Genomic DNA, 23,861 nt, shown 5'->3' with positions numbered 1-23,861 from the left:
CGATTCTCATATGAATAATTTTCTCCGAGTAGGGCCGGCAGTGAGTGCAGGCCTGGAAGGACAGACAGGCCACCACCCTCAGGTTCAAGCAAAACGATATGATGAAGTTGATTTTGATGGTGGTCACCCAAGTTTGCGCTTGGATTTGTGGGTTGCCTGGGGGAGTGATTCTTGGCTATTGTTCTGCGTGACGGTTGCTTTCACCTAACTCTGGTTTGGCATCCGTTTGCAAACGACTGGTGTTCGTGTTGGGAAAAGTTATGACCAATCATTCAAATTAATAATTGCTTGTTGTTCTGCTGACAGGAAGTGCAAAGCGATGGTATTCTATCAAAGGGGTGAAATTGTTAGCAAATTGTTTCCATAATCTGTTAATGGAGGAAGGTAGAACTATTCTGCACGTATTGTCTATTACTAGGGTCGGTAAAATTGTCTATGGTTCTCGAGCCTGTTTGACTGTCGGTAAAAGTATTTTAAATAACACGCTTCACGCGACAACTAATTATATTGACAAATATATCAATTTTACAGTATGTAAAGTTACAGATACAATATTTCTTAAGACTATTACAATTATCCTGACTAACTATATCTATCTAATCTATAACTGGATGTTTTGTGTTAGAAGCGGCAAGTATTCGGCAAATGTGAGCAATTAATTCTTGATTGTAGAAGGTCGGAAATTAATAAAGCCCTGGATACGTCATGACGCTCTAACTCAATCATGCCAGTGGATATCATGATGCTAAGGGGTCTCCAGTAGCCTTGCGAGCAAAGACGTACGATTGCCAATCCGGAGATGGCGAGTTCGATTCTCGGTTCGGTCTAGGATGTTTTCGGCTTGGAAACATTCTCGACACTCTGGGCATAGTGTATCCATTGTTCTTGCCACACAAGATACATACTCATGCAATGGCGGGCATAGAAAAAGCTATCATTTAATAACTGAGGAAATGCTAATAAAATACCAAGTTGAAAAGCAGGTCAAGTTCCAGTTGGAATGTAGAGCCATTGAAGAAGAAGAAGAAGAAGAAGAAGATGATGAAGAAGATAACATGAGGCTAACATGATGATACTTTTATGCCCAGGGAAGTCAAGACAATTTCCAATCCGAAAATTGCTCAGACTCGCACCGGGAATCGAACCCAGCCATGCTCAGCATGGTCTTGCTTTGTAGCCGCGCATCTTACCGCACGGCTAAGGATGGCCCCGGTGCCCAAACAACAGAAGGGAATTCCAGAATCGACTTTACCAAGGAACAATACAGTATTTTTAAAAATGGATATTCCTGAAATCTTTTGATATGCAAAAAATAAAACCAACCATTTTAGAAGCCTGATCGTTAAAAGATAGTTTTGAATCTAATAGTACGCCTTGATTCTTAAGGCTCAAGAAAAAATTGGACAATGGAAAGAGGTTTCCGATCGAACCACCATCGGCAGTGTGTTATTTGTCTCTTATCGTCTGCCTTAATATTATAACTGTGGTAGTGTATTACCAAGCGTCGGCAAAGGACAACATTAATGATTCTATAAGATGGATAACGTTGGAAAATTAACGGCCCTAAGTGACTACCCTGTGGTACACCGGAAGTAGCAGAAAAGTATGATGAGAAAGAATCGCCAAACTTATAGCCATTTCATGACCACATATGTAAGATTCGAGCCACAGGGGAAAGATCCAGAGAAACCGAGATGTCCGAACTTAGCAATAGCAATCTTGTGGTTAATTTTATCGAATGTTGCGGAGGAACCAGTATAACTTGTTGTCTTTCCTGCAGAGCATGGATGAACGATGTAAAGACGATCAACTTGGTGCTTCAGACCGCATCGTGCTTTCGTGCTGTGCGGTTCTTTCTCTCTTTGCGGAAGGAAGTTTTTAATACTACCCGAAGCTATTTTAATTTCAATAGTGCTTCTCAGCGCTATTTGTACCCACTGATCCCGTTACGATCTTTGCAAGGACCCGTGCCTTCGTTTTACGTTGGACCCGTTTGCGGAAGTCAAATTCCGACAAGCGGTGGTAATCCTGCAGGGACACCGTTCTGGGAAAAAACCTCTTAGAAGGTCACGTCTCCACGCTCAGCAATGAGTATTAACAAAAACAAGAGGAAGGGGGAGTCTCTGAATTCTCCACTTCCTTCAAAGAAACAAGGTTTCAAGACCGTCCTGCCCAAGCGCGGAAAAAATAGAAGGAAGCTGGAGACTTCAGATATTCCTTCTAAATCTAATGTTGACATTGTTTCTTCTCCTATCCTGAGCAATCAGTTCGATTTGATTAATGATGAAATTGAGCAAATCGAATCTACCTTTAGCCCAGGTGATTCGATTCATGCGAAGAAACAATGGATTCCGCCAATTGTGGTATCTATTACCGAGTTTTCTGGCTTTCGGAATGAAATCTTGAGTAACCTTCAGGGGATCAAGGTTTTATTTCAGATTGCTAGGAAGGGTGTCTGCCGCGTTTTGCCGGGATCCTTTGACGATCGCAAACGTCTTCTTCACGACGACAAAACTGAGCGATTGTTCAAAGTCGTCTTGAAAGGTCTCCCCAGTGATGACAAATCACTGGATGAGATTAAAATTGAAATTTCTCAATTACTTGGATTTTCACCAGTCCAAGTAATTAAGATGAAAAAGAAATCCCACTCTGGTACTTCCCAGAGGGGCATTTCTCAAGAATTTTATTTAGTTCATTTTAACAAAAGTGAACTAAATAATATGAAAAGTTTGGAAAATGCCTGTATTATGTCTCATGTCCGTGTTATATGGGAACATTTCCGCAGGCCTGGGGGAAATTTCCAAAACCCCACCCAGTGCCGTAAGTGCCAAAAGTGGGGTCATGGAACCAAACATTGCCACATGGATGCTAAATGCATGATTTGTGGTGGAACCTCTCACGCCAAGGACGCATGTCCTGTGAGAGAAGATTCCAATAAATTTAAGTGCGCAAATTGTGGGGGGAATCATAAATCCAATTTCTGGGAATGCCCTTCACGCAAAAAAGTTTTGAATTCCCGTGCAAAATTGATGACGGGAAATTTCAATCGGATCCCAGATTCGACGGGTAGAAATTTTTCAAACGCTCAAATTTCGAAACCGGTTACCGGTCGAGCAATTCATACCCACCACAATTCACAAACAAATTTTGCCGCTCGTCAACGGGTAGTAAGCACTTCAGTAAATTCCAATTTTTCCAATGTACCTACACGGAAGAAAAAATGTACCCAAAATTGAGTACTTTTAAACTTACTTTTGAGTTATTTTTTCTCTTCGCTTTCATCCACTCTTTCTTTTGTTGTCAAAAAGAAAAGAGCCAAACAATCCAACGACGCCAGTTCAATACGGGAAGCCAATGTTGAGTTTTATTACCTGAGGTCGAAATTGAGTGAATTAAACTTAAATTTGGGTCAATAAATTTTCCGTTGGGTACTTTTTTAACATGGGAGTAAAGGCAAACTACTTCGACCCTACTTACTCAATTTTGGCTTCCCGTACGGATGTTCGAGGTTGGATGAATTAAACTCACTATTGGGTAGTTTATTTCTTCCGTGTACGTATGCAAACATCGCTGCTGGTAGACAAAATTTCTCTTCTCAAAATGAGGTTTATACCCATGTCCCAACGGAAAATAATGCTCATGTTGCCGATTCAGGTAGCATGACTGCTTCCGATTTTGATTTTTTAACTGAACAATTGCATCACATGATTGATGCAATGTTCAAAGCAAATACCATACCAGAAGCTGTTCAGGTTGGTATAAAGTACACACAAAAAAATGTTATTGGACTCCGTTTCAATGGATCTAAATAATTGTGTGAAAGTTCTAAATTGGAATGCCCGCTCTCTAAAGGGTAAGGAAGATGAATTATTCAACTTCCTAACAGTTCATAATGTGCATATTGCCATTATAACTGAAACTTATTTTAAACCAGGACTCTCCATTAAAAGAGATCCAAATTATTTTATCTACAGAAATGACTTGACAGCGCCTGTGGTGGGGTCGCCATTGTCATCAATAGACGTATCAAACATAAATTATTTTCTTCGTTCGAAACCAAAGTTTTTGAAACCTTGGGAGTTTCTGTTGAAACAAATTTTGGACAATGTTTCTTCATTGCAGCCTACTTGCCTTTTCAATGCAATGGGCAGCAAAAGAATTCACGGTGCCCCGGTAGACCGTTATTATAAAATAAAAATGTCCATCAAAACCAAGTACAGGGCTCGATTCCTGTGGTAATTCTGCACCTCTGGACCAATTTTTAAAAAAATCCCTAGGAGGAATCTCGAGAAATCTTAATTTGAAGTTTTTAATTAAGAAATTTCAAAAGAATCTATATTTTAATTCAATAATATCCCCAAAATACCTTCAAAACCGTCCAAAAAGTGGTTCAAGTTGTTTTCAACCAGTTTGCATTTGTTGCCTTTATTTCAATTATAAATTTTTCCAACTGATTAAGCTCACCAAACTGACTTAGGTATCAGAAAAATATTTTAAGCTCTTTTAATGGAATGTATTCAACCGTCTAAGACGAGTTAAGTACTCTCTATTTAATTCCACCAATTATTTTCGATATCTTTGCAGATACGTATTTCGACCACAACTGTGTGGTCGAAATACGTATCTGCAAAGATATCGAAAATAATTGGTGGAATTAAATGAAGAGTACTTAACTCGTCTTAGACGGTTGACTTAGGTATGTTTTTTGTATGGCTTGAAGCCGTCTATCTTCAAGAATGCTACCTCTCGTTCAGAACCATTCATGAATTCACGTGCAGGCTGCAGATTTTTTGTTGAATGCCATTCAGATTAAATTTTGTATTGTATTCACAAATGTATTCGAACATCAGAAGTAAAGATTGGAGTATGGAAAAAATGAAAAATGAAAAACCAACAGCTTAAAGATTTGTTTAAAGTCGTGTAGTTGTTTAGCATCATATAACAGAACAGGTTAGATCTTCGTCAGATGCTGTAACAATTGAATTGACGGAGCTCATATTCTGAGATTTCCCCGCAAAAGGATCATCGGACTGGTAATGACTCCAAAGATGGCGGTAAGGAAAAGCTACGATTTTCAAGAGTGAGAATATAGAGGCATATAGAATGAGATCTCGAGAAACAAGGAAAACATCAGGTAAAATGCACAAGAGAAAGAAAAAAATTACAAGCTTTGTGCATATTCTTTTGGGTTTTCGGTTACGACGAAGAACTATTCAATTTTTGAACTTCTAAAAACACTTTAATGAAGAATCAAAATGAACCTTTGCTTATCTCCGTCACTACACATCTAGTTCGGAATTGTTAATATGATTTTAAAGTTGCTCAAGAAGCCCCATGTTGAGTAAATTTATGGGTGAACCAAGTACAGATGAGGCATCAACAAATTGCATAGAGTTCACTAGAATCCCGATCTTTCGAATTACGTCATTACTCTGCTTAAACATTAACAATTTTTTAATTAATATTTCAATCAGCAGGTTCTGAATGATTTCAAAAAAGTGTACGCAAGATACAGCTCTTTGAAACTCGAGCATGGTTTTGAGGAAGCAATTGATGGCTTTGCTAGCAGCTGGAAAAAGCTGCAGCTTCCATTCACGTCAAAGCACCATATCTTGAATTATCATGTTTCAGAGTTCTGTAGAGGTACTAGTATAGGTTTTGGCTTACATATCAAACATGCTTTTTCTAGTCTAGTTTTGATTAGAACTTTGACTAGATTTGGCAGCAAAGATTGGTTAATAAGTGCTGTGATCGAGTATAACAGCTTCTAACTACTATTATTCTACACGAACTATGGTCTTACTTCTCTCCCTTATTACTAAATTAAAATTAATTTTTACCTTTCATTCTATTAAACATTGATAGCAACACTTATACTAAACTCGAGCAAGTTAGCTATACAAAACCTAATACTTAATACCTTAATACCATACTTAAGTCAGTCTGGTAAGATAAGTCAGTTGTAAATATTTATAGTTCTAATAACGGCAACGCGTACTTAGGGCCATCTTTGGCGTTGTGCAAGAGAATGGAGTGTGGCGGCGAATGATGAAACAAGAGCTCTACGACGAACCCAGTACCCAGAAGGTAGGTAAAGCTGGAAGGGTACGATGGGCAGGGCATATTTAAAGAATGCCGAACAGCAACCCTGCAAAGCTGGTGGCTACTTCCGACCGGCAGGTTCAAGAAGAACTGAAGGACATCTATCTAGGTGGATTAATCAGGGTTTTTGGTGATATTTTTGGATTCTTATATGGATTCTTTGAAAATTTCTTAACTAAAAACTTCAAATCAAGATTTCTCGAGATTCCTCCTAGCGATTTTTTTAAAAATTGGTCCAGAGGTGCAAAATTACCACAGGAATCGAGCCCTGTACTTGGTTTTGATGGACATTTTTATTTTATAATAACGGTCTACCGGGGCACCGTGAATTTGTTGAAAGCTGATCTTCAAATTCTGACTCGCAACAAATCAAAATTCTTCGTAATTGGTGACTTCAATGCCAAGCACCGTTCATGGAATAATGCTCAAAGCAATTCCAATGGTAAAATTTTATTTGAAGATTGTTCGGCGGGATATTATACTATTCAATATCCCAATGGCCCAACTTGTTTTTCTTCCAGTCGAAATCCTTCTACAATTGATTTAGTTTTAACGGATTCAAGTCAGCTGTGTGGCCAATTGGTAACTCATGCTGACTTTGACTCTGATCACCTTCCTGTGACGTTTGAAATCTCACAAGAAGCCATTTATAATCCAATCAGCTCTACTTTTAATGATCATAGAGCTGATTGGGATTTATATAAAACGTATATCGATAGGAATTTTGATGTTGATATTCCTCTCGATACCAAAAGTGATATTGATAATGCTCTCGTATCTTTGACAAATTTAATTGTCGAAGCCAGAGGCATTGCAATTCCGAAATGTGAAGTTAAATTCAACTCCATTATTATTCACGACGATCTTCAGCTACTGATCCGTCTTAAAAATGTTAGGCGAAGGCAATACCAAAGAACTCGCGATCCCGCGTTGAAAGTTATTTGGCGAGATTTGCAAAATAAAATTAAAAAACGTTTCGCTATTCTGAGAAATACCAACTTTGAGAATAATGTCTCGAAGTTGGATCCCAGTTCGAAACCCTTTTGGAAATTAACGAAAATTCTTAAAAAACCTCAAAAGCCAATTCCAGCGCTTAAAGAGGGAAATAAAATTGTATTAACAAATGGCGAAAAGGCTCAAAAACTTGCTCAGCAGTTCGAGAGTGCCCATAATTTTAGTCTAGGTCTCACTAGTCCAATTGAGGATCAGGTTACACGGAGCTTCGAAGACATTCTCAACCAAGATAATGTTTTCGACCCTTCGTTGGGAACTAATTTGGATGAAGTGAGATCTATTACTAGAAAATTTAGAAATATGAAAGCTCCGGGTGATGATGGTATTTTCTACATACTTATCAAAAAACTTCCTGAGACCACTTTATCCTTTTTGGTTAATATATTTAACAAATGTTTTCAATTGGCATACTTCCCAGATAAATGGAAAAACGCCAAAGTTGTTCCTATTTTGAAGCCGGACAAAAATCCAGCTGAGGCTTCTAGTTATCGCCCTATCAGTTTGCTTTCTTCAATAAGCAAACTGTTTGAAAAGATTATTTTAAATAGAATGATGGTTTATATTAATGACAATTCTATTTTTGCTGATGAGCAATTTGGTTTTCGCCATGGGCATTCAACCACCCATCAGTTATTAAGAGCAGAGCTCAAAGTATTCATCTTCATGAAGCAACTTCAGTCCGAATTTTGACAAACATCGCATGAATATTCAAAACATAGAATGAAATAGTCAGACGACTACTCCACGAAATCATTCATTCGACTGTCACTGAGTGCGTTTACTATGTGCAGAAAAAAACATAATAAGGATTGTTTATGTTGATGTTTACCGTTGAAAGTGTCTCGCGGATGAAAATCGGATTCAGTCCTGTGTGATAAATCACTTTACTCATTCGAAACGTGTTCAGATTTCAGATAATTTATCAATTTGTAAAATGTGCATAAATATTCAATGACTAATATTCAACTGAATATTGACTGTCCAGAGCCGACTATGAATGTGACGGGAGTGAACTGACAAATGAAGAAAAATGGACTTCACCAAAAATTTTCGATTATTTTACACTCTGATTAAGAGTTACGAACTTAATTCGGCTCAACAAATCTGAAGGATACACCCAGGTTTTTTTTTACACGGTTTGGTTTTGGTCGTTTAAGACCTTCATCGTCAATGAAGCAATGAGTTAACCACACCAAAAAATTCACAAAAAATCAAAGAAAATTCAGGGGGTATTTGAAAAGCTGTAAAAATTCAGGTTAACCGAGAAATTAATTAATTCTAACCGCGTAAAAAAAAAACCTGGGTGTATTCGACTGGAGTTGCTCTTCTTGATATAGAGAAAGCATTTGACAGTGTTTGGCATGAAGGTTTGATTGTAAAACTGATGAATTTTAATTTTCCTCTGTACATCATTAAACTGATCCAAAATTATTTATTAGATCGCTCACTGCAGGTAAACTATCAGAATTCTAAATCTGATAGATTACCTGTAAGGGCTGGTGTCCCCCAAGGCAGCATACTGGGGCCCATATTGTATAACATTTTTACTTCTGACTTACCTGATTTACCACCAGGGTGTCAAAAATCTTTGTTTGCAGATGACACAGGTCTCTCAGCCAAAGGGCGAAGCCTTCGTGTCATTTGCAGTAGATTGCAAAAAAGTTTGGATATTTTCTCCACTTACTTGCAAAAATGGAAAATTTCCCCGAATGCTTCCAAAACTCAGCTTATAATTTTCCCACATAAGCCGAGAGCTTCTTATTTGAAACCTTCTAGCAGACATATTGTCACTATGAATGGGGTTTCAATTAATTGGTCTAGCAAAGCTAAATATTTAGGACTTCTGCTAGATCAAAAATTAACTTTTAAAAATCACATTGAAGGCCTTCAAGCCAAATATAACAAATCTATTAAGTGTCTATATCCACTTATAAACAGAAAATCAAAACTTTGTCTTAAGAACAAACTTTTGATTTACAAACAAATTTTTAGACCTGCCATGTTGTATGCTGTGCCAATATGGACTAGTTGCTTCAATACCAGAAAGAAGGCACTTCAGAGGATTCAAAATAAAATTTTGAAAATGATTCTGAAGTTGCCTCCGTGGTATAGTACCAATGAACTTCATAGAATTTCTAATATTGAGACATTGCAACAAATGTCCAACAAAATAATTTCCAATTTTAGACAAAAATCGTTGCAATCTTCTATTGCAACGATTAACTCCTTGTACCATTAGTATAAAATAGGTTAAGTTTAGTTTAAGTTGAAAATAATTCCTACATGGTTCAATTAAACCAGAGGAAAAAATTCTAACTGCCAGAGGCAATTGAAATGTATTAATAATAACTAAAAATATGACATAGCAAATAAGGATGATAGTGTTAAGAAAACACGGAACACCTAGTCTAAGAGATCCCTAGCAGCACACATGCTTCACATAGGTTGCTGCAACTCATATGTGACCAGATTCAGTCACAATCAAGTTGCTGCAACCATTTTTGCCTGACTTGTGCTGCTCGGGATGAATGCATGTATTAGATAATTAGCAAATAAAATTAGTTAAACAAAAAAAAAATCACCTTGGTGCTTGTTAAGCGCTTTAGAATAAACCCATGCGAAGTGAAGTTGCGATAGTTATGCAACAAGAAGTTATGCACTAATTTTTCATATAACTATGAATTTGCACACAAGGCGGCAATACCATGGTGGTTGTTGACATTCCGTTGCCTTTTTTATAAACATGAAAGACATGAGTTTTTCCAATGGTCAGGGAATGTTCCATTCCGAAGCGATACGTTGAACAGTCTTATTAATTTGTTCAGTTTTTTGAGAGGTTCCGAAGCGATACGTTGAACAGTTATATTTATTTATTTAGTTTTGGGAGAGGTTTTGATACACTTTCCGAGCACGTCTTCAGAACGATTGCAGGAATACCATCGGGTCCAAAACTAATTGAGGCCCTAATTAAGTAGCAAATATTTTCAACAATTCAGCATCGACAAATGGATGATTACCGACTGGGGGACGAACAGGAAGGTTGATAGCAGCTATGCGAACTTGATTCGTGGACTTTGTAGAGGAAAAATAAATGAAGAAAATGTATGGATTAAGTAATAGATCATAACTATCAATAACTAACAAAATTATTTATTAAATTTACGTGCCATCACCAAAAGAAATGGTAGTTGCCTCTGTGGGACAATTAACTTAGTGTTTACATGCAGAGAGTATGGTGGTCTGGCTGAAGAGAACACAATACTACAATCGTGAATGTTCTAGGTTTGAATTCCGCCGCGATCAAACACAAACAAAAAATGATGAAATTCCAGTTTCTAGTTCTAGAGAAAAGTGTGGTGGATCAACTATGTTTTTCACCATAACAACGAAAAAAGATTCTCCGTGCATTGGCCCACTTGCTTTGGTCTCATCGAAATGAAAAGTAGAAATCCCGGATAACGACGATTCGACGCTCTAAATATCACCTTCTTCAGCACGCCTACCTTGGCGTGAGTCCGCTTTCTCATAACCCAGAATCGAGCAATGTGAAGGGACCTATATCAGGGTGCTGTTGCCTAAGCACTGTTGGAGCCAGTGGTAGGCACCACAACTCAGCTTGACCTTGAGCTTGATTGACTGCCCATAGTTGCTACTCCATTATGACCAGATCAGCTGTTCTTGCACAGAGAGCCAACAGATGTTTGCTTGTGACTAGCACTCATCTTCAATGTACAAGTACTGGTGATCTCATTTGTTAGGTCACACTGGCGCCTGCCACGTCAGAGTGCGAGTCAATGTACGGAAGGGGGAGGAAATGATGGCGCAATCACTCGTCCACTGCAAGACGCATATACCTCTGCAGTCTGCACTTACCACGAGTTTATGCGGAATTTGCTGGAATTTTTGGGATATGTTTGAGGGGCAGAGGTTCGTTTTGGTTAACGAGCTGTGACAGATAGGAGAAAGCAACTGATGCAATTTCTTATTGGATGTGGGAATCGAGCTTTTTTGTTAATTTCAAATTCTAGCAGTTACTACAAGAATAGTCAAGTTGAAGGCATAGAATAGTAATGGAAACGGTATGGAGGTTCATTTTCAATTCTAGAGACAACTAGAACATGAGAAATATAGAGAAAGATACATACAAAATAGGAGAATAGAACGGACCTGGGATTGAACCCATGACATCCTGCGTATATGACAGACGACTACCAAACCCGTTCAGTGGTGGGAACCACAACTCAGCACCGAAACACTCATGGTTGAGTTAACTCATTCATTTGAATCATCGCAAGTTTTCTTTTGTTCTCTATCGGTAAAAACAGTAAATTGGCGTTCATCGCATAGAACAATGGAAATCCTTACGAGTGTAAACAATAAATTGCCTCAAGATTGATTTTAAACGCTTTTTGAAGTGAAATATTTCAATGACAAATGAGTGCTGCGGTGCGACCACGGGGATGACAAGCCACGCCATCTTTGTCACATCTTTTCTGAATCACCAATACGAGTGCACTGCGAATGCAACACAAACAACTTCCAGGGTGCAAATGATATAAAACGAACGAAGGCATAGACAGTGCCTTACGCAAGCAGAATTCTAAAGAATTGAGCAAATAAGTTGAACATTCTTAAGTTTAAAGCATGGAATCGAGTCTAAAATAGTTTTAATTTATAGTTCGTTCATTTTTTCTATTTTCTCATGATTGTATCATGTTGCATTATTGAGTTAAATGGGCGTTTTGCATCATACTCTCCTGTAAAAAGGTAAACATTCAAAATTCGCGCACATACTATTGCAAAATAAATCAGTATTGGGGTGATTTGACACTGGGGGATAAATTTATCACCCAAAAAAGCACGAACAGGCAAACCTGTCAAAATCCATAGTGAAAAAATTGGGTGTCGTTCCCCTGGGTGCGACTTAGAATGGAAAACTCAAGCGTGACGCATTCCTTCAAATTCGCAAACGAGTTTTCTCTTGTGAGAGGGGGCACGATGATTGCTTTTTGTGAATTATTGACCAACACTGTTCCTGTGAAGGACTCATCGGAACCTGCCTTATCGAGCAATTTTCGAGCGATGCCTCTAGCGAAGAAATTATAAAGAAGGGGTTTTATATGAGAGCTTTTTGGATCAATTAATTAATTTTAGATGTCGAAATGAAATTTCTTGAGTTGACGGAGTTGACAAGTTGAGTTGAGTACGGAGTTGACAAGTTGAGCAAATTTCGGAGTTTACAAGTAGAGCAAGTTTCGAAAATTCAATGTGCTGTCATTTTTTATTGCCGAAAAATATTGATTCCCATTAATTCGAAAAAAATCTTTAGCAGCTGTCAAATCTACTTCAATAATTGAGGCAAATTTTTCTTGACCCCTCTCCTTATCAGTAGCATACTAGGCTAAAGAGTAATTTAAATTTAGATTTGAAAATTTCACACATTTATGTGAAAATTTTGATAATTGAGTAATTTTTTGTTCTTTGAAGTTTTTGATTCTTCACTGCTTTAATGTCTTATCTGCAATGTTTTCTTACGGGTATTTGCTTCATGCAACAGTTAAACAATACAGCTAGCTGATGCCATCTTAAAATTGTCGCCTCTCCACATCTCAATATTGAAGGGACCGTCAAGATAGGGAGAGATCGATGAATGGAAGGAAAATTGAAATGAGTACTAGATCCAAAAAAGCTCGTTGCTATGAAAAAAGACAACAACACAAATGTAGTTTCCTATAGGGCACTGCACGGACTGCTTTGTCTCTTTCTCGGCTGCAAATAAATTTGAAAACAACAAGGCCAGTAAACGTCAAAATTAATGAGGAACGAAAGAGAAAGAGATGTTTCCGTGCAGTGCCCTATTGTTGATGTGTTTATTATTGTCCAAAGATGATTTAGTAGCCTAAAAATTTGAACATATCGACATATAGAGAGTGAATCCTGAACAAAATATGATCAGAACACATCGAGATAGGGAGGTTATCGAGATATAGGAAGCCCAGATGTATATAGATTGAAGGGACTGAAGAAACCATCGACATAGGGAGGGATACCGAGATATAGAACATCGAGATGTAGAGAACGGACTGTATTAACATTTCCAAAAAGTGGTGACATTTTGTTGCCGGGAAACTCATGAGACAAACGCCTTTTAGCTGGCAGCTCTTAGGGAACAACCTACCTCGCGTCGGCGAATCAAAATTCTGGTATGGAAAGTGCATGGAGACGCGTAGTACATTCTAGGGCGTTTTGCCTCGCACAAAATGTTTCAAAATGTGGAAAAAATCGGTTTACCTTCCTATAGATTGTTTTGACACCTTTTTTTTGCCTAAACTACATAATTTTAGCTCTAGTTTTGTTACGAACATATCAAACACGGTAAATAAAATTTGAAGCTTGCCGAAACATACACGAACACTACAACAATAACACATGTTGAGGATGGAGATACCACCGATGGCCCTTACAACGTTGATCTGGTGCAGGAACTTCTAACAACGAATTCAACTAATGTTGGGAAGAGAGATCCGAAAAGGAAGATCCGATTAATTTATCAGAAAGGATTGATGGCACAGTTGCACGGAAAAGATTACTGCAGGGTAAAGCTGTTTCCGGAGGACGAAAGTATGGTCAAGTTTATTTATCGTAGATTTTTTGTAGTATTTTGTGTTAGTTTCTATTTAGTATTATCTAGAACTTTGCAATAACGAGCTAATGAAACATACACACTTAAAATAAATCGCAGATTTCTGTGAAATTTCACCGAAATCTCAACAGCAGAACTGTTCGGTGAATAATTTTACAGATTTTCGGTGGTGTTGACAGTTGAACAAAGGAAAAATCGCCGAAAATTTGGTGAAATAATTACCGAACATATCTGCTGTTGAGATTTCGGTGAATTGAAACAAAATTCACCGAAATCTGTGAAATGATTTAAGTATGTACACATATATAGGTATATATGGTAAAAATGGTAATAATGGAAAATTCTAATTGCCGGTGAATTATGAATTATCTCCCATTTCAAGCCTAGACGGTGGGCCTGGCCGTTTTATTAACTGTTTCAGTTTTGTGATGTGCGGCAAATATTAATGCTGTCAAGAAAATGCGTTTTGGTGGGGCTTTTTGCATCGGGGAGCGTTTTAAGGCATCTGTCCCTTCTCTTGAAGAGTGAAATATTTGTAGTTTAATATTTTTACGACTAATCTAATGCAATTGAAGGTTAGGGTGGTGAATAATACACTCTAAAATATTTGTTGAATTTTTTACACGGAAAATAAAAAAATAAGTTTAAAATTTTTACACATTCTAATGTTTCAACATTAAAAAATTCTCATTCAATACTGAAACATTAGAATTTGTCCAAAAAACGTTTAATATGTAAGAATAATCGAAACAGATTAATGAGTTCAAGGAATCGTTTTCATAATTATCAAAACTGAAAAAAAAACAAAAATGCCAAAAATTCAAAATGTGAATTTTAAACATTATAATTGACCACAATGTATTTAGGTCGATTTTAGAAAGCAAAATGGTTATTTTGAGCAAAAACAAAAATCTGGGTCCTTGAAGGTTGAAGAAATGTCACCCGCAATCATGCTTCTTAGCATTCTCAGAGCAGAGTTTGCGCTCAAGAAGGATATACCGGTCGTACTAATCCCGCGAACCGCGGTTCCGATAAACTTCAAACCTGTCGGATTTTGTTTCGATGAACTTTGTTGTACTCGTCATCTCATCAGAGGGGAAAGGTTATAAGCTTAGGGAAGATCCATTAATTACGTAACGCAAAAATTGGACATTTTCAACCCCCCCTTTCCCCTATGTCACAATTTTTGTATGAAACATCTCACTTGTATGGACCGTCACACTATGCTCAACCCCCCTCCCCCTCTAACCGTTACGTAATTTGTGGACGCTCCCTTATGTGCTTTCGATACTGGTAGTGGTCGCCGTAGAGACTATTCGGCTCCAACATTTCAAAAGGGAGTAACTGAATTTGTAAACAAAAGCTTCTCACGTCGCTGGTGGGTTAATTTGAGCCCACCCACGCAATCCAACACCACTGATGGAAGTATCGAATCCTCTTCTTTCATTTAATGGTCCTGGATTGCGTGGGTGAGCACAAATAAGCCCACCAGAGACGTGAGAAGCTCTTGTTTACAAAAGCAGTTTCGCCCTTTTGAAATGTTGGTGCCGTATTGTGCATCAAATAGGGACGAAATCGGCATTTTCCACCGGAGGAAGTTCTTAGACCAAACATACACCATCGATGATCGCCTCCAGTCAGTATGTGTTCTGATGAGGAACTGAGATCCATTGGCAATTGCGATTTCAATTGGTTCGTGGTCTCTACTATGCTGCAATAATCTGAAAAAGTGACGTATACGCCATTTTCCAAAAATAGTGTTAACGAGTACTACTCATCGAGCTCTTTAATAGAAAAATGGAAAACTTGCATATTGTAAAATGGCGGTTACGTCACTTTTCCAGATAACGGCAGTATGGGGATCTTGAATTACTTTCCACATGCAATGCTACTGATTCCAACAGGTTGAGAGGTCAAGTCTACTTTTGAATCCTGGGATTGCCAAACGTGTCGCTTCCCCGTTGTTCAAATATGTCATACTGAAGTAGTAGGGCTTTCATTTTTCCCGGGAAATAAAAAAAAACTCTCGAAACTAATTCAAAATCGTAGTTTAAATTTTGTCGAGAAATATGATTTTGAAAATATACATTCGACATCAGGGATGCTTACTATTTTGTCCTCAAATGATGAAAGATGTTGAAAACCTGAGAAAGTTTTTGTTCAGTTCGAAAAGCGTTAACTCCTTCTACAAAACGTTTGCCATGTCATAAGTATCAGCATCTGCTCTGGCTCAAGAGTAAGATCTGCAGTGTCCTGATGAGCTTCGCTATGTGCTACTTTTCCATATTAAAAAAAAAAAACTTTTTCAGGTTGTATCCGCATTTTTTCAGTTTTTGGACAACAACGGCTTCAAAAGATTCTCTCCTTTTATCGCCAAAATATTCCTAACATGAACTATTCTCATACTCGACGACTTTTCTTAGTGCAGAGGTTCCCAAACTGTGGGTCGCGACCCCCAGGGGGGTCGTGGGCTGTTCAGTGGTGGGTCGCGAAACACAAATCTTAATTTATAATTTTGTAATTATTTTGTCCCACATATCTATTCCATATTTTGAATTAGGATCTAACTAATGATTGAATGATTAAAGAACAACAAACCTGACAAGGTCAACGACCTTTTTTTTATACGATATTTGGGCAAGTAGAAGAAGTCTATACAATTCAAATGTAAGCCCCGAACGCAATCAAAACCAATCCTAACCTAATCCAATTCAAATCCGATCTAAATCAAATCCAAATCTATTTAAAATCCAATCCAAATCTAATTCGAATCAAATCCAAATCTAATTCAAATCTGATCAAAATCCAATCCTAATCAAATCGAAATCCAATTCAAATCCAATCTGAATAAATTTCAAATTCAATCCAAATTCAACCCAAATTCAATTCAAATTCGATCCAAATCCAATCCACATCCAATCCAAAAAATTCACGAATTTTTGACAAACACAATGATGGGATATAAAGCAATTTATTATATTTTGTCAAATCTAACGCGAACTCATTTGTGTCTAATTTCACAAAATCAATGCATTTGTTACCTGGTGGGTCGCAAGCAATATGGGATTCTGCTAGGTGGGTCGCATATCCAAAAGTTTGGGAACCTCTGTCTTAGTGCATAGAATCTTCAGGTCAACTTTGAATGATAAACCATGTTTATTCATATACGTCCACTTGAACACATTTTCGTCCACTCGAAAACATTTTGTATTTAAAGCAGATGAATGAAATATTTGAAATGCGACTTCGCGCCACCCCTAAATGACCACCGAATTGCCTGAAATTTTGCCAGGACTCCTATATTATCAAAATGATGCTAATAGACATATGGGAGTTAGAATTTTAGAACATTTCTGAAATTTGAACTGCCATAAAACTGAAACCAGAAGAAGAAACTTTCTTGGGTATTGCGCCACAGTTTATTTCATAAAACCGAAAGAATTATGCCTAATATCCTTTTTGCCTAATGCACCTATGTCTATCGATCATTATGCCTTACATGTTTAGGGGGAACAAACTTATGCCTGACGTCGCTCAATAAACGTGAAAGCAACGAATTTTCATACCTAATTACTGAATACGAAAACCTCAGCATACAAATTTCTTCCGATTGCGAGAAGTCAGCTATTTTGTATCAGACTTGTTTAGAACGAGGCTATATGCGCAATGGTTAAAGTGATAATGGGGATGGAAACTGATCCTGAGGTAACTGGTTGCAAAAGGCGCTGATACTAGCAACATGACCCATTTCGTTTAAAGTGGATGTCAATCCAAGACTGAATAACATTGCTCTTGATGCTTCGACGTGGCCAGAAGGATTCATGTTTGATGACTAAAGCTCTAAAAACAAAACGAAAGTACTAAACTGTGACTCTCGGATTGTGTGTCCCGGCATAATCAATCACTCAATACGAATCACTCATTACGCAACGAATTGATCCTTCAAAACGCTCCCGGGCGCATCTGCGAAAGCCGTAAAGAAGGTCCTTATCCATCCAGTAGAGACGTGGAAAGCCATCAGTTTACAAAGTTTACTTAAAGGTTTTAAAACTGATGTGATGTATGTGAGTAATTCTCGCTGAAACCGGGTCACTATTTGCACGAGGTTCTTAAAAATGCCTAAATTTATATTCATTCGAAAGCTTTCGGCGAGTATATTAAGGATCCGAGTTAAATTCTTCAGAAAGATGAACCCATCGTTAGTTATGCACGAAATCATTTTAATGAACTCCTCGATTTTTGTCAATTCTTGACTCCCCAAACTGTCTTAACTACAATATTTCTCAACCGATCATAGAGATCAGCATATTGTTGGAAAGAGGAAGAATGTATCCTCAATTTGCAATAATAAAAATATAAGCAGCCATATTGAATTTGGCCGCCATCTTGGATTTCTTTTTGAAAACCATTTTTCCGCCAGGTTCGCAACCACCGATTTTGAATAAAAAAAATTTTTTCGTACAATTTTTCATACTAAAATTAATATGATTTTCAAACAAAAGTGGACAAAGATGGACAAATGAAATACCATGGATTTGATGGGCCTGCATGTATACTTTCAGAATACGATTGAAATTTTTGCTGATATTTGCTACTAGCTGCAGTAGAATACTCAGAAAAATATAACTTTTTCATGAAAAATCGCTTATAATATGCTTGAAAATGAAGCTATCAATCATCCTATGTAACCAAAAGATGCGCTTCCCAAAGTCTGTGAAGCGATGCTTGGACAGTTTTTAAAAATATTCTGAATTGGTGAAAGTGGAAGCTAAAAAATATTTTTTCGGGGCCACCCTATCTAAATTTAGTAATTTTGTCATACAACATTACCTATATGATATAAAATGAATGTTTATTAAGCAAAAAAGCTTAGAAATTAATTCTCTATAACTTTGTAGAATAATACGATATCCTAACTCAAAAGGTAAAAAAATTGATTTACAAAAAAAAAATCACAAAAGGGCCACCCTAATGACAAATTACACCAAAAATAGATCTTTTCTTATAGATCATTTCTTCTGAAGACGTCAAAACTCTAGCACTGATAGTTTTCGAGTTATCGATTTATGTCGTGAAATTTGACGAATCCGACCATTGTGCATGGGCTCAAAAGCTATGGCCGAAAATACGATTTTCACAAAAGACTTGCGTATTTTTTGGCTCTAACCCTTAAATGTTTTTTTTTTCGCAGCATTGTGCATTCAACGGGGAACAGCGGTTCGACAGTTATTAGCTGCGAAGTTTTTATGAGCTTATTCTGTACGAGATAAAGTGGAAAAAAATTGGAGCTTTGCCATCAATTTATTTTTTGTCCTATAATAACTAGCGTAATTTGAATGGATTATAAGCATGGTCTCATATATACTGGTATTTTTAAACTTTGACGAAAACACTCACTTTTTGGGCGATTTTTGTATTCGACGGGGAATCCTGATTCCTGCCTCATTGTTACCAATTGGAAATTGGCCAGATCAGATTATGAGCTTAGTAGTTAGAAACACAATTTGTTTAAAACAAAAACGCACAAAAAAATCTAGCTCGCTTTTTTGGGCACTTATCCTAAATCGATTTGCTCACATTCAGTTGTATTCGAAGAGGAATCTCATCCCATTGTTTCTTATTAAAAATTGGAAAGTTATGGCCCAAATCATTTTTGTTTAAGCCAAAAATACGCAAACAAAATTCTAGCTCACTTGTTGGGCACTTACTCTCAACCGATTTGCTCGGAATGGTTTGCTTTCCACGGCGAATCCTGCTTCTTTGGGTCCTAGTAGATTGGGTAGATTGGACCATGGGTTCGAAAGTTATGATCAAAAACGCGTAAAAAATCATTGTTTTCTGTGAAAATGAGCTAGATCGGATTTTGGGCTCAGAAGTTATGGCCGAAATACACCAATTTTTAAGCAAAATACGCCTCAAAAATGTATAAATTTTACGGGAATTTATTCTTAACCAATTTATTGCAACAAGTTGCATTCGATTGTACTGTTCCATTGCTTTGTATAGACAACTAGTTGACCCAGCAGACGTTGTCGTGTATAGTAGACAAAAATGCGCGTTGTTACTTGCCCATGCGAATCCTACTTTTAGTTTTTTTTCGATTTCCTCAACCGTAGTCGTTATTTTCGTAGGGAGAAATATCATTTATGGTGTCCCAGTAAGAATAAGCACGATTATAGAATAACATCTCGGCTTTAGTTTTTGGGAAAAAAAAGATTATTGTTTCGCTTGTATGTCTTTTACTATGTTTTACTGCATCTCAGCGTTTCTTACTTGAGTTCCATTTATTCATACACCAAGGAGTGAAATTTTTATCAAATAGTACCCATTAGCATCAGTTCAGACCGTTTGTCAACGATTAAGGGAACATTTTTAATCTTTTTGCATAACTTGTGATGGAGTCCGCTGCTTTAACATGCTTCCACAAATGTGTCAAAGCCCAAAAGGTTTCAATAGGAAGGCATTCACTGGTTTCATACAAAATGGTCATGTTTGAGGACCAAAATCTCGATTTCTAGCGATTAAATTGAGGACGTATTTGGCATCCCAGCCTACAATCACTCAAATCTTCAATTCACTGAAAAGGCATGTTTTAATTGGAATTAATTATAAACCCACAACTTTTATATGGAGCTTCATACAAGTGGAGTTGCTTTATAATAATCTCCAACTGGAACGTGCCTTTTGAGTAAACGTGCATATAAACCATCATTAATTGAAGATTTAAGTCATTTTAGGCTGGGATGCCAAATATGTCCTCAATGTAATCGCTAGAAATCGATTATTATTATTATTATTATTATAATCTTTATTAAAGAGGTTTTTAGCCCAAGGCTAGTTCACCTCCGAAAACTAGAAATCGAGATTTAGGTACTCAAAGATAACCATTCCGTATGAAAATAATAAGTGAATGCCTTATAATTATTTCCTGGGGTGTAAAGAAAAAAAATATTCAAAATTTTTTGGAAGTCCATATTAGATATTACAATCACAAACTTGTACCCGGCGCAATGTACCGTATCATACATTTTTCAGCGCTAAGCCATTAATTGTTTTTTATATGTGCTGTTTTGGCTTCCCTTATGAACTTTTCCCGATACATTTGATAATGAAAAAGAAAGTCATCCTCACCGTTAGGCGGATTAATCTGGGTTTTTAGTATAGCATATTTGACAAAAATATGGGTAGATTGTGTATGCAATAAAATTTCCAAACAAAAAGATACACACTAAAAGCCGTTTCTTGATCTCTGCCATCAGAGTGTCTGATCCACAACAAAAACTTGGCTTCTTATTTATTTGAAGCGATTGCATTATCCTTACCGATCCCTACATTTAACGTGACATAAAGTGTGATGATCATCAATTCGGAGATTGCGAGTTTGATCCCCGGTCTATTTTAAAATATTTTTGAAATAAGGGCCACTATTCAATCATTGTGCTTCTCACATAACTATTCTGATAACAAAAATGTATGTTTCGATTTTATTAAGGTTTCATAGATCGCATCACATACAGGTGCCAACGTGGAATCTAATCCGTGCAACTCCATACTCCGTTTCACTAATAAACATCCTTTCTTTAAGGTGATTATAGAATGAAGCCAGAAATCGGCCATTTTGTAAACCATGTGCTTTTCAAATATTTTTTTCAAGAGCACGAGATGAAAGAACCATAACGCGTATGGGGCTGAAATAATGGTAGATCGTTTGCTTAGTTATGCTGAACAATCATAATTTGATTTTCGGCACTGTACGAAAACTATTACGCCAGATTTGGGCTTTTGGAAATGTATGTAGATAAACGTGTGGTGTATTTGAAATTCACCACGGGCTTCATTCTATAATCACCTTAAAAATGGATGAACTATGTAAACGTAATCTCTTCCAACATTAAAATTCACATAAACTACCGTTCCAGATGAACGTAAAGACATGGTCATCGTAGCCATTAATACTTAAAATCCATCTGTGCACATTTAGCCGGAAAGCTGATTGCAAGTTCCATTTATTTGTTCTTGGATAATTCTGATGAGTTATGAAGTTGCAACTATGAATTGTGCTTTCATCAAGTTCACTAAGAACCAAGGAATGTAATTTTCACTGATAAATGTCCAATATTGCTGCTGCTGCTGCAACAACTGTCGCATGTATGTGTTGTGGTGTACTTAAATTGCCAATGTTTATATATCTTCTATATACATAGAAATGAATTTCTGTCTGTCTGAACTTTATAGACTCGGAAACTACTGAACCGATCGGCGTGAAAATTTGTATGCAGAGGTTTTTGAGGCCGGGGAAGATCCCTAACATGGTGCGAGAACCCTCGCGCTTTGGAAAGGGTGAATCCCATACCAATGAAACATATTTTTCTGCATAACTCGAGATCTAATCAGAGAATAAATGAATTTTAGGCGAAACGGAGTTCGTCGGGTCTGCTAGTCTAGGAATAAAAATAAACAAAATTTTTCTGCTGCTTAAATATTAAAACTAAACTATATTAAATAACGACTCACTACAGCCTATTGTTATTGAAAAATATTTCAAATAGGTATTACAACTATTTCAACTAACATCCACTCGTTAGGATTTGTTTTATTGTTGCACATCGATATATTTATTCTGTAGCTAACATTTTGGAAGAGAAGAGAGTAGAAGCAGACAAATTATTTTAGATCCGATCTTCAGATCAAATATGGTGGTGTTAAAAATATAGAGACTTCAACCAGTATTAGACGACAAACCAATAACCTCCTACGAACAAAAGCAAACACCGTGTATGCAAGGGGCAAAAAGGTACATTATAGAACACTCACAAGCATGGAATGATACGATATTCCAACGATGACTCCCACGACGGGATGAACAGGAAACGAATAATTTTCTCAGTGGCCTGGCCACACACCGAACCCAATATCCAGCAGTAAGTATTGTTCTCCTAACCACAGAACGCTCCAATAAGGTTGAAATCACAACACCGTACAAATGATTGCTGCTGATTCGTGAAATTTAATTTCCGCATTCGGGCTGATTGATTATGTACTTTTAAAATCACATATCCTCTTTGTCACACATTGGAACGTGAGATACGTCACGAACGGTATAATGATTTATCACTTCAGCCGCGAAACAACAAAAAACACACATACACTTATCACGCAAGCAAACAAACCAGCGAAATGCCACTCCACTGTACTCAATCAATCAGCAGTAGATTAACACATTAATTGAGAGCAATTAAAATTTGGTTGTACAGCTCATGATGATTGTCGCCTTTCGAGTGCACCAACCAGCTCGACCAAAGGGTTCAACAGCAACGGTTCTCCGGGGGGTCCAAGGATTTATCACTTTTCCATCGATCCCTGATCACTGAGTCGGTTAATCTGCGGCTGAGGCTGCAGCTCTCTCTGACACTTCAGTGGAAATTCCAGGCGCGTATATTCCGTTATGGTTTTGCACATCCGACCGACGGTACAGCTGATGAAGAACTGCAAATGATTGCAAATTCCAAACATTTTGCACTCTAATCCTTCGCGATATATGTGCCAACCGCGCGAGCTGTGACCGAACGTGTCACGTTCACCGAGTGAGTTCCCTTTCCGAGCAGGATGTTCGGAACTGCACTTTCGAGAGAAGTCTAACCGAATATTTTAGAAATGCAGAAATGAACTCCATTCATTGTTGGCAACAAACCCCCTCCGGTAGGCGATTGTGCGCATGATCTTCACTTTCCACACAGCAAGCGCGCGGAAACGAAGAGCTGATAATAGAGGAAAACGCTGCTAAAATTGGAGAAATTTGTAAGGCGGAATATCTTAACGGACGATGTGTTAGTCCGATGAAAGAGATTGAAGTGTACTAAGCCAATAAAATTGTTGTTGCTCTCGTTTCAATGGGTGTGGGATAGTATCAACAAGAATATGAACAGTTAAATTCGTTGGCTTAACTATTTGAAACAGGTACAAGTTTCAAGATTTGAAGTGAATATGCCTATGCAGAAGATATTTTGCCGTTCTCGTACTATAAAGTTATACCGGAAGGGTAACGTTTTACCGCATTTTTTTAAAGGAGGCTTAAAGATCCATAATCATAATCATATCAAGT

The 23,861-nt window shown here is 37.4% G+C and overlaps 1 protein-coding gene across 3 annotated transcripts in view; it reads right to left on the bottom strand.

Annotated features, from left to right (window-relative positions):
- Positions 1 to 23,257, bottom strand: part of LOC134205521 (lachesin-like) — a 171,914-nt gene extending 148,657 nt beyond the window's left edge. For all 3 annotated transcript variants that reach the window (XM_062680802.1, XM_062680804.1, XM_062680803.1), the window contains exon 1: positions 22,574 to 23,257. The gene's annotated coding sequence lies outside the window, so the exon portion shown is untranslated. The remainder of the gene's footprint in view (positions 1 to 22,573) is intronic.
- Positions 23,258 to 23,861: the final 604 nt, after the last annotated feature.

The sequence above is a fragment of the Armigeres subalbatus genome, chromosome 1 (assembly GCF_024139115.2).
Source record: "Armigeres subalbatus isolate Guangzhou_Male chromosome 1, GZ_Asu_2, whole genome shotgun sequence".
NCBI classification, from domain to species: domain Eukaryota; kingdom Metazoa; phylum Arthropoda; class Insecta; order Diptera; family Culicidae; genus Armigeres; species Armigeres subalbatus.
This window is presented reverse-complemented; position numbering and strand designations above follow the sequence as displayed.